This window comes from Etheostoma spectabile, unplaced genomic scaffold, assembly GCF_008692095.1.
Source record: "Etheostoma spectabile isolate EspeVRDwgs_2016 unplaced genomic scaffold, UIUC_Espe_1.0 scaffold00018524, whole genome shotgun sequence".
Lineage (NCBI taxonomy): Eukaryota > Metazoa > Chordata > Actinopteri > Perciformes > Percidae > Etheostoma > Etheostoma spectabile.
Window position 1 is genome coordinate 69,212 of NW_022604303.1, and position 13,966 is coordinate 83,177.

Here is a 13,966-nt window from a genome sequence, read left to right on the forward strand (position 1 = left end):
GCCGTTCACCACTGACTAATGAGTTCCGGCCGGTCACCAGCAGACTCCCTACAACTACTATGTCACTTACGTCAGTCCATCCGGGCTTGCTGTAGCAGGGACCGTGAGAACACGATCCGGTCCTGAAGGTCAACCGGCCTACTAGACATCCTAGGGTTTTACGGATCCACTTAGCCGTCCCGGAGGACGTTACCACGGACACCGCGAGGAGGTAGGATCCAACTGACTGTTCAATCATAGTTACTCCCACTGTTTACCCGCGCTTCATTGAATTTCTTCACTTTGACATTCAAAGCACTGGGCAGAAATCACATCGCTAACCTGACTCCCTTTCGATCGGCCGGGGCAATGTAGGCCATCGCCCCACCCTTCCGAACGGCATTTGCCCCCAAGGGGCCGGGATCCCACCTCAGCCGGCGCACACCGGCCCTCCCTTTCAATTCATCACAGGGTTCATCGACCCTCTGACTCGCGCGCACGTTAGACTCCTTGGTCCATGTTTCAAGACGGGTTGGGTGGGTTGCCAACATTGCCGCAAACCCTTGACGCCTTTAACGTGAGGGGGCGCACTGAGAAAATTCCGCCCCGGTTGACAAACCTTACGTGTGTCAAGATAATAAAACATCTCAAACTTTCTTTGTGACTTAAGTCATTTCCAATCCTAAAGTATTTGGCTTATTGGTGGTGGACAAGGTTATCTGAGAGTGATCCACCAACCTTAATGATCAGCAAGTACTTTCCTGACTTTGCTAAGTCTTATTTTTTTGTGAAAATGTTAATGGAGGTCAGTCATAATTCATTTTTTCTACACCTTATATAAGAGTCCCTAGAAGTGGATTAAGTGAAGATATGTATTTAGGCGGTTGCAGCTAGCTCAGGGCAGAGACTGTATAATACTAGGTGGTACAGCTGGAGACAAAAAATAAAAAATTGTATATATAATATAAACATATAAACATATGCATCATTTATTATAGTTCAATAGCCTAAATTCATATGTTTTACTTTGTTTTCAGGGGACTCTTGCTTTATAGGCATCCCATTATTTTTTTAATTTATTGTATAATACAGTTTGCCATATCTTGTACACTTACCTTTCTCTGTACAAGTATATGTCTTTGCTCTTATCTTTGCTGTTACAAACCGCTATTTCCCCACTGTGGGACAAACAAAGGTTTTCTTCTCTTATCTTATTTCCGTCTCTATTTACTTGCATGTTATATTTAAAGAAAGTTTCATTATCTCACAAACTAGGACTAAAATCAACTAGTAAGCCTGCTTGGCATCGGTGCATCACAACATATCACTATCTGCAAAGGAAAATAGAAATAAAACACGAGCTTGGCAGATTGGTCTGATTCCCAGCTTATAGCTAGTGTGGGAAACGCCAGCTCTGCAAACGGACCAGATTCAGTCCGCACCAGGGACCTAGGTCACAACCTATGGTCACATGGCTGGTGGCTACAAGAGCGCTGCGCTCCCAGAATGCAGGGTTACTGGTGGTTCCTAGAGTCTCTAAAAGTAGAACGGGAGCCAGAGCGTTCAGGTATCAGGCTCCTCTCCTGTGGAACCAGGTTCCAGTTTGGGTTCGGGAGGCAGACACCGTCTCCACATTTAAGAGTAGGCTTAAGACTTTTCTCTTTGATAAAGCTTATAGTTAGGGCTGGCTCAGGATAGTCCTGAGCCATTAGTTACGCCGCTATAGGCAAAGAGATAACTGTTGTTGTGATTAAGCACTATATAATAAATTGAATTCTCTCTCTCTCATAGCCACCTCCGCTAGACAATGGGATGGTCATGTCTCTCTCTCTCTCATAGCCACCTCCGCTAGACAGTGGGATGGTCATGTGTCTCTCTCTCTCTCTCTCTCTCTCATAGCCACCTCCGCTAGACAGTGGGATGGTCATGTTTCTCTCTCTCTCTCTCATAGCCACCTCCGCTAGACTGTGGGATGGTCATGTCTCTCTCTCTCTCTCTTCTCTCTCTCTCTCTCTCTCTCTCTCTCTCTCTCTCTCTTTTAGACTGCTGGGGGACTTCCTTTGACACACTGAGCTCCTCTCTCATCTATCTTTCTATCTTTCCATTTGTGTGCATCCATGTCCCAGAAATGCTTGTTACTAACCTAGCTCCGGGGAGTCATTCCCCGGAGTCCTTATGTTCTTTTCCCCCCAGCATGTTTCCTCGGATCAGGGAGGCGCCAAAAATCAGGGTAGCAGCTGTCCATGGTCCCGCTACATGTCCTGCGATGCCATGTTACATCCTGCTACGCCTTGTAACGCCCACAGTGCCCTACTATGCTACAAAGAACTACTACAAACAAACTCTTCATTCTAATCCCAACCGGTCGTCAGACACCGCCTCCAAAGAGCCTGGGTCTGACCTCGCCACTGTTGCTTGCTCTGGAGGAAACTACTGGAACTGTTGGGTCCTTGTGGATTCTGGAGTGTGGTCTAGACCTGCTCTATCTGTAAAGTGTCTTGAGATAACTCTGGTTGTGATTTGATACTATAAATAAAATTGAATTGAATTGGTTAGCTGCTAGCTAGCTGTAGCGGCAGCAGCTAACATTAGAACATTGTTTGGCAGCGGAGCAGCAGAAGATGTCTCACTCTGTAGCTAAAACAGAGACCTAAATATCCATCCATCCCTCTTCATCCGCTTATCCGGCATCGGGTCAAGGGGGGAGCAGCTCCAGCAGGGGACCCCATACTACCCTTACCCGAGCTATATTAACCAGCTCAGACTGGAACCGAGGCGTTCCCAGTTCAGGTTGGAGATATAATCCCTCCACCTAGTCCTGGGTCTTCCCCGAGGTACATTATCCACTCAGTGTGAAGTTGATGCCTCCGAGTTACTGTCCAGATTTGCCGGTGTATGGGAATCTGAGTCCAGCTTTACCTCTTTAACCGGATTTGACTATTTCCCTCCCGCTGAACAGGGCGGGTTGGACGGCTCCATATTGACACTTGATGTACTGGTAGCTCTGCGGAGGATGAAGCCGGGGTCGGTCCCCGGTCCTGAAGGGCACTCTGCTCAAGTGGGATACCTCTGGCTTAAAAATTCCGGGCCTCCTCAATATGTGTCTCCTCAACGGAAAGGTCCCCCGTTGTCTGAAAGTGAGCCTCACCACGCTCATTCCCAAAGGGTCTGATCCGGGCAAACTTGCCACTGTTGACTACTTGAGTACTTCCTCTATTGAGAGTTTTAAATCACTTTTAAAAACTCATCTTTTTGCTCTGGCTTTTAACAGAAGCTGAGCTGTGACATTTTGTTATTGTTATTGAATTGAGCAAAGCTTTTTTATCTGTTGTCTGTTTTTGTTTTGTTTTTGGCATGTTCTGTTTGTTTTTTTGGGTATTTGTTATGCTTTTTTTCCTATGTTGTTAGCTATAATTGTACAGCACTTTGGGACGGTAGTGACTGTTTGTAAATGTGCTATAGAAATAAACTTTGACCTTGACCTTGAGTCCTATCACTATAGGCCAGGGTTGAACCGGCCCGCCAAGGGGTTTTATTCGGCCCGCAGAATAAATCTGAAAGTTAAAAATTGCAATGAGACATGAGCTAGAATTTTTTTAATAAACTGCTATTCCTAAATTGTACTGCACTGTTTTAGACATGGAGCAGATGAAAGAAGAAGAAAATACAATGCTGAGACAGACACAGCTAATGTTCAGTGATTACCACGACACATCTACTAACTTTTGTACTCACCTTAACACTCTCATTAGCCAAAATGTCTTTGTCAAAAGGAGAAAAGTGGATATTGAGTGTAGAGTTTTCCAATAAAAATGGGCAGATTCCTATTTATTTACAGAGGTGAATGGGAAACCTGTGTTAACACAGGTTTCCCATTCACCTGTCGGTGTTTAAGAAATATAATATTCGGCGCCACTATGAGACTCAGCATGGTGAAAAATACGACAGCCTGCAAGGACAACTGAGACAAGAACAGATAGATGAGTTGCTGGTGGGTCGGAAGAAACAGCAGTCCGTTTTCACTCAGAGCCGAGAGGTCAGTGAAGCAGCGGTAAAAGAGGGTGACCAGACGTCCCCGGCTGGATCTGTCCCTGGACCTGTCCCCGGTTTTCACTGTGACTGACAGACCCAAAATTGGAATGAGAGCTGACCAAACGGAGCCAATCGAGCAGCGCTGCTCAGGTCTCAAGGAGTGGTTTTAGAAAGCCGTGTTTTACGATGTTAAAATGACTGATTATTTACATGGAGTCTGGTGGGTTTAGCAAACGCAATTTCGCAGACTTTTATGTTTAAAAAAAGGATCTTAATCTTTAACAGAAAGGTCGACCTCCTTAGAAATCCTTCCCATAATGTTATCAGACACTTAGAATATTAATCTGAGTCTGTCAGAAGCAAAACAAGCACTTTTATGAACATAAATATAAGCTGGACAATTATCCCATTAACTTCCATTGTAGCTTGCTTCTGCCGACTGCAGCGATCTCATTTAATATGCATCAATGTCAAAGGAAAATATTTCCTCAATAGTTTATCTTGTATCCGATACTCAGCTCTAGGTCTAGTGTCCCCGTTTTAAGTTTTACAAAAATTTAAAAAATGATGTGTTTTGGAGATATATACGCTTCTGGGCTGAAAATGTCCCCGGATTTTGTCTGAGAAATCTGGTCACCTTACGGTAAAAGCCAGCTACATAATTGCTAACGAAATAGCATTAGCATTTACTTCTTTCCACTAAAACAATGGGAAACACATGGATTTATTGTTTTTTATAGCTATGATGAGCTGTGCTATGATTTTAATGGTCCGGCCCACTTGGCATCAAATTAGGCTGTGTGCGGCCCCTGAACTAAAATGAGTTTGACACCCCTGGTATAGGCCCTCTGCTCCTCCAGTTGCTTTCCAATCTCGTGGCTAAAATATTGCCCCTGGCCTGTCCTATTAATGAAAGACAGAAGGGCTTTATCTCGGCTCCCGGTTGCGCAGAAAATTTGACTATCCTTGGTGGCTCTATAACTTGGAGCAAGAGGCACGCCAAATCACGAGCTGTGGTATTTATTGATTTCGCCAAAGCCTTCAACTCGGTGGCACACAAACACATCTTCGCTACGCCGAGTGCGAGACGAGTCAGCCCCTAAATATGTAACATAGTCAGGAACTCACATGAAGGGGCGTTTACAAGACTGAAGCTATTGGCTGGGCTTTCCAGAAAGATTGCAATCAAGAATGGTGTCAAGCAGGGTGACCCACTATCTCCACTACTCTTTAACTTGGCCATTGACCCGCTGCTGGATAGATAGAGGACAGGGCTTCTCAGTAAGTGGATCTACGCTCACGTCCCTTGCTTTTGCTGCCGACCTGCTACTGCTTAGTGACTCTTAGTCCAAAATGACAAAGAATATTAAGGTCTTGGAGGAATTTTGCCATTGTTCTGGCTTGTCTGTTAACGTCCAGAAATGTCACGGCTTTATGTTAAGCTTTGATAAAAGGAGGCTAGCAATCAATGATTGCCCTCCGTGGAGGCTAAATGGTAATGAAATCACACTCATTAGTCCCAAGAACACTGAGGCCTACTTGGGTCTGCAGATTAGCCCACTGAAAGGGGTCTGCTTGCCCCCTGTAAGAGACGATCTTGTTGTCCTGCTAAATGAACTGTGCGCAGCCCCCCTGAAACCAGTTCAGAAGCTGGTCATGCTTAAATGCTATGGCTTACCCAAATTACTCTATACGGCCGATTTGGGCTATGCTGGCCGTGCCCTACTGGAAAAATGCGATTGCATCTTCCGTTCCAGGGTCAAAAAATGGTGCCATCTGGCCTCCTGCACATCAGACGGTCTCCTTTATTCCACGACTAGGGACGGCGGTCTGGACGTTCCTAAGCTGGCCCCCCTAGTCCCACTCCCACAGCTGCGGAGAGTTGCCAAAGTACTTAGCTCTGATGATCCTTCTACTGTCCTTATGACTAAGATTGTAATGCCAGAGAGAAAACTTAAGGTACTCTCAAACAAGCTGCTCTTTCTGAGGGGACAGCCGGTAAAATGTTCGCAGGAGATGCGGCACTCCCCTGTAACGGTGACTTGAGGAAGCGGGAGTGGGAGAAATGGTCTAACCAAAAAGTTCAGGGCGTCGGTGTCCGACTATTTTGGAATCACAGTCAGCAATTGCTGGTTGATTAAGATGGATGCTGGGTCACTTCGTGGCTCCGAGTTGTTGCTCGGCCAAAGACTTAGGACTAATAACCTACATGTTCAGACACACCGTATGGGTGGCTCCCATTTATGTGCAGCAGGCCGTGCTTGTAGACTATGTCTTGGGAAAAGTGAAACAACAACACATTTTAAGTAGTTGCCCTAAACTACGCAAGTTGAGGATGAAGAACCACAATAAAATCTTTGAGTTCCTCAAACTTGAGGCAACCGCTAGGGGTTGGTCCGTGTTAAGCAAACCCCATTTTAACACTTGCAAAGGTACCGTGCTGGTGCCTGACATATTTTTTATGAAAACAGATGTAACAATGTACATAGATGTAACTGTTATGATGCACAGGAGGATTCAGGAGCAGACACACAGGAGTAAGGAGTTCAGGCAGGTTTATTGAGAAAGCAGGTGTAGGTCAAAGTGTAGGAGATCTCCAGGCTTGACGGAGCTCAGGTGATTGTATATAGAGGAGCGGTCAGCGCGGACAGACAGGCAGGCAGGCAAACACTATGGCGAGGCGAGAACAGATAGTTAGAAACACATAAAAAGTATTTGGCAAACTATCAAGAGGCCTAAGCATAATACCAAGGGTAGTTAGCTGACGAACTGGCGTAGAGTGGAAGCAGAACCAGAGCATATAACAGGGAGAGTGATGATTGATGAGCCACAGGTGCGGTGAGCTGCAGCTGGTGATGAGCCGCAGGTGTGAAGCACTGCCAGCGGAGATGAGCCTGCTAAACACGCCCACACAAACAAACAAGACTGACAGGGACAAGGGGAAGGGAGGAGACAGCAGGATAAAACCCTAACACAGGCAGCATGACATCAGACTGACCAGCTGTCGTGATTGGCCAGAAATTCCCTCTGTTAATTCATCCCCGTGGATGAATGACGCCATTTGCAGCGTGAGGCGTGTCTGTGGGAGAACTGAGCGTTTATGGAAAGCGACTCAGCTCCAAGCCCATCGCCTCCATCTTAAAAGAGCTCTTAGTAGACCTGAATGAAGTGATCAAGGATGCTAGAGCCTCTTATTTTACTAATCTGATATCTACCTATAAAAACAATCCTGAAGCTCTGTTTGAAACTATTAATAACATTGTTTTCCCGGCTGTATGTATTGTCCCTGTGTTTTCAAATGTTTTCTCATTTTGTGGACAAGGTTAGAGTTGTCCGGGGGGGGCGCTGGACCATTAGCAAACTCACAAATAGCTACTCAGAGACCTTCAGTACTGGACTCCTTCTGCCCCATCTCCCTGAACAACATCGTCAAGCTTGTGGGCTTGATGAAACCCTCCCAAAGCCCTGCTGATATTGTTCCCACATCTTTGCTTTTAAAAACCATACATCTTCTTGGCCCATGTTTGGTTTCAATTTTAAATTTCTCTCTTCAGCTGGGCCGGGTCCCTTGCTATTTGCATGCTCTTGTTCAGCCTATTTTGAAAAAGAGCAACTTAGATGCAACTTTGTTTAGAAACTACAGGCCTATGTCTAAATTGCCTTTTATTTTGAAAAGTTTAGAAAAGGTTGTTGCGAACCAGCTAAATAATGTGTTGGTTTCTCATAATGTCTTTGATAAGTATCAGTCTGGCTTTCGTAAAAAACATTCAGCTGAGACTACTCTTCTCCTCTCAAATGAGATTTTGATGGCTGCTGATAGGGGAAAATGTTCTGTCCTGGTCCTAATAGATCTCAGTGCAGCATTTGATACTGTTGACCACTGCACTCTGATTGGTAGACTGAATAGAAGTGTAGGCATCAATGGATCAGTTCTGCACTTTAAGAAATATCTGTAGTTTGACTGTATATTTTAACAGAAATTGTCCGTAGTATGTGATTCACAGGTATATTTCTGTTAATTTACACTTCAAATTGCATTATTGGAACTTCATCTTTGCCAAATCATTCTGGCGGCCATTTTCCATCGTACAAAGCGGTACAAATCTGACCTGCCTTTCAACGGTAAGTCATTTTAAGGAAAATATTAACAAGGTGACTGTTTTCTTAGCAGTATTAGTTTTGAAATGCTATATTGTCTTTTGGTAGCGTTTAGTTGTTAATTGTCAATGGTTAATGCTAATAACGTTAGCTAATATTAACCTTAGCTAGCTAACGCGAGCTGGTGTTCAACGGCATCACAGTGTGTGCTTTTTATGAGCTCTTTGGGATTTGGAGATTAAAAACCTTATTTTTACCTTATTTTTCTCTTCACCTCTCTCACAGGATGCCTTAGCAGAGCTGCCAAGCACCCCGTGCATCATACTTATGGGTAAGGACATGCATGTCTACTCTAAAAATATTGGGAGGTGTTGTGTATTTGTTTATTTAATTGAAAGATGTATGTCGTTATTTATGTTTTGCAGATGAATGAAGATGGAAGATGTCAGTGGATGAAGGCCCAGTTAACATCATCAGCTGTCCACTAGTTGCCGTGAGCTACATGTTCAGGCTGTATTATGTGCTGAATATAAAGTATCCAAAGGGAGCAGCCCTGACTCTGGAGTTCATCCACAGGTAAGTTTTCACCATATTCTCTTTCCATTTTATAGTATTATTTATTTTTGCAATGTCAATTGTGAAATGTTTGCCATTTATAGTATCAATTCATAACAAGAGTTATCTCAAGACATAGCAGGACGCTGTGCAGCATTACAAGGCACAGCAGGACGTAGCAGGACGTAGCAGGGCACTGCAGTGTAGCAGTTGAACATGGCATCACAGAACGTGTAGCGGGACCATGGCGACAGCTGCTACCCTGATTTTGGAGCCTCTCTGATCCAAGGGAACATGCTGGGGAAAAAAGAACATAAGGACTCCGGGGAATGACTCCCCAGAGCTAGGTTAGTAACAAGCATTTCTGGGACATGGATGCACATAAATGAAAAGCAGTGTTGCCAGATCTTGCGAGACAAATACGCAACCAGGCCTGTGAAAACAAGCCCAAAAAGCGAATTTTTCTACGGAGCCCCCCTAAGATCCTGGAAAAGAAAAAATGCACGGTTTTACAATCCATGTGGACAGATTGGTAAACTGTACATACGGTAGACTACAGTTTATTTATTTCCCCCCCTGAGCTTTAGGACAATGACCACAGGATGGAGTTAAATCACCTTTAAACATTATTTAACATTAGAAAACTGATGGGATTTGAAATATAGACACTTTTTCCCAGTGATTTTAAATTGTTCCTAACGACGGGTTGGATCCATTCTTTTCCTTCTTTCTCCCAGTCTTTGTTATACTTCTTCCCGTATTTCACCCACTTTATCCCGAGCATTTATTCCTACAAAAACTCTCCTACAGTCCACTCACCATTAGTCGCTACTCGCGCATTTTCCTAACCAGAAAATAACAGACTGCCCTGCTCTGCCTCTGATTGGCTGGTACTCGTTTCCATCTGGGTTATAGCCAATTAGAAGCAGGAAGTGGGTGGGAAATAACGCTGCTGTCTATAGTGTTTATGGGGAAAGGAAGCGAACCGGCAAGAACAAGCTGGGAACAAGCCCATATAAGCAACTACACAAGCCCTAAAAAACCGCAACCCGCGACTACCAATATTTGTAAGCAACTTTACAAAAAAACAAGCCCAAAGTCGCTTATAATAAGCGGACTTGGCAACACTGATGAAAAGATGGAAAGATAGGAGAGAGGAGCTCAGTGTATCAAAATAAGTCCCCAGCTGTCTAAAACTATTATTACAGCAAAACCAAGAGAGACAAGGTAAAGAGAGCTCCAGCCCGGTCGGGCTAGAACTCTCCCCAACCGGATCGGGCTGTATGCCAAGTCTCCCTTTAGTTTTATTATATTCTTGATTATATGATAGATAAATCTGAAAACTATGTAACTAACTACTACTCCCTAACAATATTCGATTCTATGCCCTAACTATAAGCTTTATCAAAAAGGAAAGTCTTAAGCCTACTCTTAAATGTGGAGACGGTGTCTGCCTCCCGGATCCAAACTGGAACCTGGTTCCACAGGAGAGGAGCCTGATAGCTGAACGCTCTGGCTCCGTTCTACTTTTAGAGACTCTAGGAACCACCAGTAACCCTGCATTCTGGGAGCGTAGTTCTCTCGCAGGGTTGTAAGGTACTATGAGCTCTTTAAAATAAGATGGAGCCTGACCATGAAGAGCTTTGTAGGTGAGAAGAAGGATTTTAAATTCTATTCTAAATTTTACAGGAAGCCAATGCAGAAAAGCTAAAACAGGAGAAACGTGATCTCTTTTCTGGTTCCCGTCAGAACACGTGCCGCAGCATTCTGGATCAGCTGAAGAGTCCTTATGGACTTTTCCGAGCAGCCTGATAAAGAATTGCAGTAATCCAACCTAGAAGTAACAAATGCATGGACTAGTTTTTCTGCATCATAGGGATGAACCCAGAACGGGGCACAAAAGCAGAAAAACGGGGGAAACAGTCCAACATCCCTCCAAAACTGACCTTAATGACTTCAAGAATCCCTGGAAGATTTAAAGGTAATTGCACCCTAGGGTCTTAAAAGTATTGAAAAATTCTTACATTTGATTATGTCAAATTAAGGCCAAAGTCTTGGATCTAGCCAAACACCGAGCGGTAACATCTGCAAAGATCTGCTCTGTGTGTGTCTTATAACAGAGTGAGCAGCTGCTGGACTCTAACATCTGTTGAACTGAGCAGGACTTCACTGAGCAGCCTGTTTAGAGACGATGTGTCCGCCAGGTAACGTTAAACGTTATCTGCTGCTGTAGCAGAGCTGCAAGTAAACGCTGAACTGAGCCGTGTGTTTTCAGGGTTAAACACAGCTGCAGGTATTCATGCATGACTGTAGTTGGTGGTCTACACATGGAAGACCAATCTTGACAACAGTTAACATATTGTATATATTTTACATAAAACTCAGCACAGTTGTTCTGCATGGGCCATTGAGGCTCTGCCAAATTTGGCGTCAATTGGCCATTCAATGGCACTTTTTAATTTTTATAATTAATTCCCAAAATCGCTATGTAGTTTTTGTGACTCCTCGAGCACAAGTCCCATCTGCACCAAAATTTGCGTTTTAAACTTGGTGGGCCCAAGCGCCCGGATAGCTCAGTTGGTAGAGCGGGCAACCATATAAGGAGGTTTACTCTGACGCGGTGGACATGGGTTTGACTCCATGTCATTCCCCCCTCTCTCTCCCCTTTCTTGTCTGTCAAAATAAAGGCTAAAAATGCCCCAAAAAAATCTTGGTGGACCCTCATGACAAAGACTTATTAAAAGAATTTTGACAGTTGAAAAAATGCGTAATAATGAGTCATTCTTTTTTTGTTTTACAGCAGAATAAGCATCTCAAACAGAGAAAGGAGAGGGATGTGTTTCTGTGTACAGCCATCTTTATGGAGGACAACCATGCGGTATAAACTTTCTTTAAATAAGGACCATTTTGCAAAAGTGAGGACATTTCAGCCGACTACACTTTATTTTCACAGGCCTTTAGAGGCTATTTACATGCTTCTTTCAAGTTTTCAGAGAGATCCTCAGAAACGTGCAAAAATCTGTTACTGTAAATCTACGCCTTTGTACTCTGAATACAGACCTTTTGCTCTCTATTGCCCTGTACTGACATGGATTTATTTTCCCTGGAACAACAAAAACTAGAGAAAGACATGGTCACATGGTTTTAGTAGGTAAAATGAAATGCATATTCAATGTCATTCTGGTTTATTTAACTATAGTTGTTATGTTGTTGAAAGGATGTTCATAACCTGTCTTAGATGTACTTAAAATGTAAACTGCTACATTTTAAAATTCTAAATGGACTTACTCTCAATGTATAGCCTTTTAGTGAAAAATGTCTTATGTTACAGCCAACGGGTTCTCGCTGCAAAGGCCTAAAATACGGAAGTTTGGCCAGTGGCTTTCCGCGTCTGATGCAATGAATAAGACGTCCTTTGGCGTGTGTAGAACGTACCGGGGAGAGCAGCATCTAGACGGGGTTTTGTGAGTAGTATGTAAGGGGAAATTCCTCGCAGGGAGGTTGGTCGGGGGGTGGATGGGTCAAACACAGGACTTTCAGCCAGGAGACCGGGGTTTAAGTCTCGCGTGTGTCCTTAACTATCCCGTTATTGCCCCGTGTCAACGGAACCATAAGCCCCCCCACAAGCTTTTCTTTAACCTAACAGCATGGTTCCTGCATGAGGTTGAGCAAGAGAGAAAAGCGCTCCCTCAAGTTGGTATTTGTCGACTTTGCGAAGGCCTTTGACAACATCTCTCATGAGTATCTCCTGAATGCCCTGAGATGGAAAGGGTTGGACCAACATATGCTGGGGTTGGTCAGAGACTCTTATGAAAACGTCCAAACTCAGGTTAAGTGTGCAGATGGGAACACTGCATTTCTGGCCATGAAGGTAGGTGTGAAGCAGGGCAATTCAATGTCTCCCTTGCTTTTCAACCTTGTCCTGGACCCACTGATCCAGACACTCGAACGCGATGGTCGAGGCTTCGTCACTACTTGTGATTAAGCCATTACTGCAATAGCCTTTGCAGATGCATTGGTCCATTTGAGTGACTCATGGGAAGGTATGGCTACCAACATAGCCGTCCTGGAGGCCTACTGTCAGCGGACTGGGCTGAAGGTTCAGCCTAGTAAGTGTTGCAGATTCTTAATCAAAAAGAAGGAGGGGAGGTCTCTGGGGGGTTGTGCGGGGAGGCCCCTCCGCTGGATCGGACCCGACAACCAGGTTAAGTACTTGGGGGTCGAGGTGAATTCGTGGACGGGGATTGTGTCTTTGGATCTGTCCGCAAGGATCCAGTCTTGGATCCTAGCAATTGGCAAAGCACCCTTGAACCCAAGAGTGAGGGTGTTGTTGATTTGCTAGGCTCTACCGAGGGTTTTCTTTGCGGCGGATCACTGCATGGCGTCAGCGAAGACTTCAACGGAAATGGACAGAGCATTAAAATTGCAGTTAAGAACTAGCTGCACCTGCCCTTGTGTACAACCAATGATTTGCTCTATTCCAGGCAAATGGATGGTGGGTTAGGCATCTGTCAGGCTGGCTCGGGTTGTTCCCTCCATACAGGCCCGGCGACTGTATAAATTGTTTCGTTCCTTGGAAGCTGCAATAGCTCAGATCGCCAACAAGACAACCAACAAGACACGGTTTATGAGAGCATGGCTGCGCGCTGGAGGTTCCAAGACGGCAATGCCGTATCTAGACCCCCCTGGGCCTCTGGGGTGAGCATGTGTCAAAGTCGGGTTTGGTTCCCCCCGGGGTGGGGGGGAATGCAAGGGAAAAGAACCCAGCTACTGTGATGCCGGACAGCAAACGTCTGATCCCGTGTTATTGGCGTCAAGTCGAGTTCGACAGGTGCCCTGACCTTGGGGCTCAAGGGAAGGGTGTGCGTTTGTTTGAGGGTGATAGGATCAGTAACTGCTGGCTACTGGATGACAGGTATAGGATTGGCAAGAGTGGTCAGTTAGTTGCTGCCCTCCAGCTAAGGGCGAATGTAAATGTAAATAAATGTAAATGTGCTGTATTTATATAGCGCTTTTCCAGTCTTAACTGCTCAAAGCACTTTTACATCTACAGGAAACATTCACACACATTCACCCTCCGATGCACAGCACCGGGGGCAACTCGGGGTTCAGTGTCTTGCCAATGACTGCAGGGGCGGGGATCGAACCACCAACCTTCTGACTGGCAGGCAACCGCTCTACCACTGAGCCACAGCCGCCCGCTACAGCCAAATGTGTTTCTGACCCGAGAGTTTCAGGCGAGAGGGAGACCATCGCCCTCACTGTCGTCTGTCGTTACTGTCAGGGTTCTCCTGAGACCTGT

General features: G+C 44.9%; 1 long non-coding RNA gene across 1 annotated transcript; it reads right to left on the reverse strand.

The window, feature by feature from the left end:
- Positions 1 to 240: 240 nt before the first annotated feature.
- LOC116680964 (uncharacterized) lies at positions 241 to 13,461 on the reverse strand. The gene is made up of 3 exons (XR_004329928.1): positions 13,449 to 13,461; positions 5,651 to 5,661; positions 241 to 316 (listed from the first exon to the last, which is right to left on the reverse strand). It is a non-coding gene; the product is annotated as an uncharacterized LOC116680964 (long non-coding RNA).
- Positions 13,462 to 13,966: the final 505 nt, after the last annotated feature.